Raw genomic sequence first — 2,764 nt, 5'->3', positions numbered from 1 at the left:
GGTCTGGTCCTTAAGAATGTTCTGTTATAATATGAAGTTTATCCCTTCAAAAATAGCAAAGTTACAGTCAGTTACTGCCAAAACAATGAAAATTTCAATAATTTGACCTTCAAAGGCAATGTCATTAATGAGTGAAGGTCAAGGTCTTTCGGTATATTTTTAACAGTTGTCTTTGAAGATTATTATGTTCAAGTTTGAAGACAATCCATTCAAAAATAACAAAGTTACAGCCATAATAGCCAAAAAAAATGAAAATTTCAATAATTTGACCTTCAAAGTCAAGGTCATTGATGAGTGAATGTCAAAGTCTGACTGGTTATTTTTAAGGGATATCCTTGAAGATTATTATGTTCAAGTTTGAAGACAATCCATTCAAAAATACAAAGTAACAGCCAATAACAGCATGAACAAGCAAAAATTGGACTTTTAACCTTGAAGGTCAAGGTCATTTATGGATGAAGGTCAAGGTTAGTGTGGTCTACTGAAAGGTCTTGTCCCAAGGGTTGTTGTGGCCAAGTATGAAGACAATACACCAAGAAATAAAAAAGTTATGATCCAGGTACAAGTTTTCGGACGGCAACGGCAACGGAGACGGCAACGGCAACGGCAAAAAAAAAAAAAAGTCGAGCTAAAAAGGTATTTTCCATCCTATGCGACGCGCCGAGGTTAGCTATATTTATAATTCCCGTGGCGCTTGGGATAATCACTTGATACTGTAAATGGCAGCCATTTTACGATACGAAAATGCCTGGCCCTCCTCGGACAGTTTATCCTGCCGAAAAGATATGAAAAAAATACTTGCAATTCAAAGTTTGTTTGCTACATAAAGATTATCGATTTACTCTTTGCAAACCTTTTCTCTGCCTGATTGTAATAATATTGATGTGTTTTCGTTGGCTTAAACCATCACGTTATCAATACACATAAAGGTGTGAACTAATTTCGTGTTCATTAAAATTATATCGTTAATAGACATATAACAATCTTATTTATAAATGGATTGATAAAACAACAATCCCAGAAGCATTTAAGATAATAACAATCATTGGAAAAAAATAAATGCATATAAATTGTAAATTTGTGTTTGACAACTCACCCCCTAAACAAAACATAATAGACTCAACCAAAACATACCTAACTATGTAGTTGCATGATTGCAAACCAAATGTAAGAGCTACTAAAGCTATTGTAAGTATAGGTTAGAGTGCATATTGGGTGTTCTTCGTAAATAAGAAAGCTAAAAAGGAGCGGAGCTTGCGAAGCGACTGTAGCTTTCTTATTTACGAAGAACATCCAATATGCACTCTAACCGGCTTAGTGCTCCGCCCACTTTCGTTTTATAATATAAAACGTCCAGTTTATATAAAAGCTGTTCTATTAAGATTTGTAACCTGAAAATTTGAAAAAAATCCTCGTCGGTGATTGGCTTAAAAAAATTGGCGAGCACTAAAAATAATACTATGACCACAGCAGATTTCGTACAGAAAATACAGTACGATCAGAACAAAGGAATGACGTCATAGTAGTAATTTAATGAAACATATTAGTTTGTATGTACGATATTGTTACGTCATGGGTTTATGAACGACATAAGTGTAACACTTGGTGTTATAACACAGGGTAGTTGTGGTAATTCATTGATTGTTTCCAATCTACATATACAGTCAAACTCATGAATATACTATATATCTTCTCTGTTGAAGTCAACTTTAATCAAGGCACTGAAATGACATAATAATAACAATGTTTGCACATATAATATATACAATCAATAAACATAGCATTTAATAAACATCTTATTAATATAGACATTAAAATCACTTAATGATTAAAGCATTTGTACTCTTATGTGTTATCAGTTAAACATTACATGTATAATGTTTACATTATTACAAAAGGTATAAATACCAACATACTCTTATGCTTACAGATCTAAGGGATCTTAAGCCTATTCCACAATACAATGTGGCAATTTATATCACTTCACTTCACATCACATACATCCTGTCTCACGTGATGGTTAACTGTGAACAAGATTAATACATATAATACATGCTGGTTATAAAAATATAGAATTGAAGGAGAAAGTAAATGACCGCCATTTTGGAACATTCAACGCGCTGTAAAATACAACATTGCAAATAAACCGAATAATAAATAATCATTTCAGCCCTCACAAAACTACATAAACACTTGGATAGCTCAACCAAATGTAAATCATATAAACAAGTTCAAATTAACAGAATGTTCTCTACATCAACCGTGTAAACTCTTTTCAACACAACATTCCCGCCAAACTCGCGCGAGATCACACAGAAAACAATAAAATAAAAGACCAGCAAGAAATTATCAAAACCTAAAGAAAAAAAACACCGGTAAGAGCTGACAAGTTTCATAAATAAATACTGTTATACGAAAATATGACCCTGCTACATAAGTATATATAAATACGTTTATTATTCTTAACTATAATATATAAGACGTGTTAACATAGCAGTGTCCGTGATGGAATATTTTAAGATATAGGTAACTCTCTATTATAAAGGAGCTGTACGCGCCTATTACAGTTAACTCATCATGCTACAGATATCATCAGCAAACATTTATTTTATTAAAACTTATTTTCTTTTATTACCTTTTAATTCTGTTTTAGTTTTCAAAACTATTAGAACACGCTTATAAGGTCAGTCAGGGGTTTGGTTGCAAAAGTGAAGGCTTTATCTCTTATCGAAGATTTATCGCGTCTTATCTTTCAAGATTTACT

The 2,764-nt window shown here is 32.5% G+C and overlaps 1 long non-coding RNA gene across 2 annotated transcripts; it reads right to left on the bottom strand.

The window, feature by feature from the left end:
- Window positions 1-636: 636 nt before the first annotated feature.
- On the bottom strand, window positions 637-2,663 carry LOC132718133 (uncharacterized). 2 transcript variants are annotated; one of them, XR_009624047.1, is made up of 3 exons: window positions 2,178-2,663; window positions 1,929-2,024; window positions 637-1,721 (listed from the first exon to the last, which is right to left on the bottom strand). It is a non-coding gene; the product is annotated as an uncharacterized LOC132718133 (long non-coding RNA). The 2 variants fall into 2 exon arrangements; XR_009624048.1 differs by having other exon boundaries at window positions 2,256-2,663.
- Window positions 2,664-2,764: the final 101 nt, after the last annotated feature.

Source organism: Ruditapes philippinarum, unplaced genomic scaffold (assembly GCF_026571515.1).
Source record: "Ruditapes philippinarum isolate M1 unplaced genomic scaffold, ASM2657151v2 ctg56_1_1_1_1, whole genome shotgun sequence".
NCBI lineage: Eukaryota > Metazoa > Mollusca > Bivalvia > Venerida > Veneridae > Ruditapes > Ruditapes philippinarum.
Note: the sequence above shows the minus strand (reverse complement) of the source record. Positions and strands in the feature narration are given on the sequence as shown.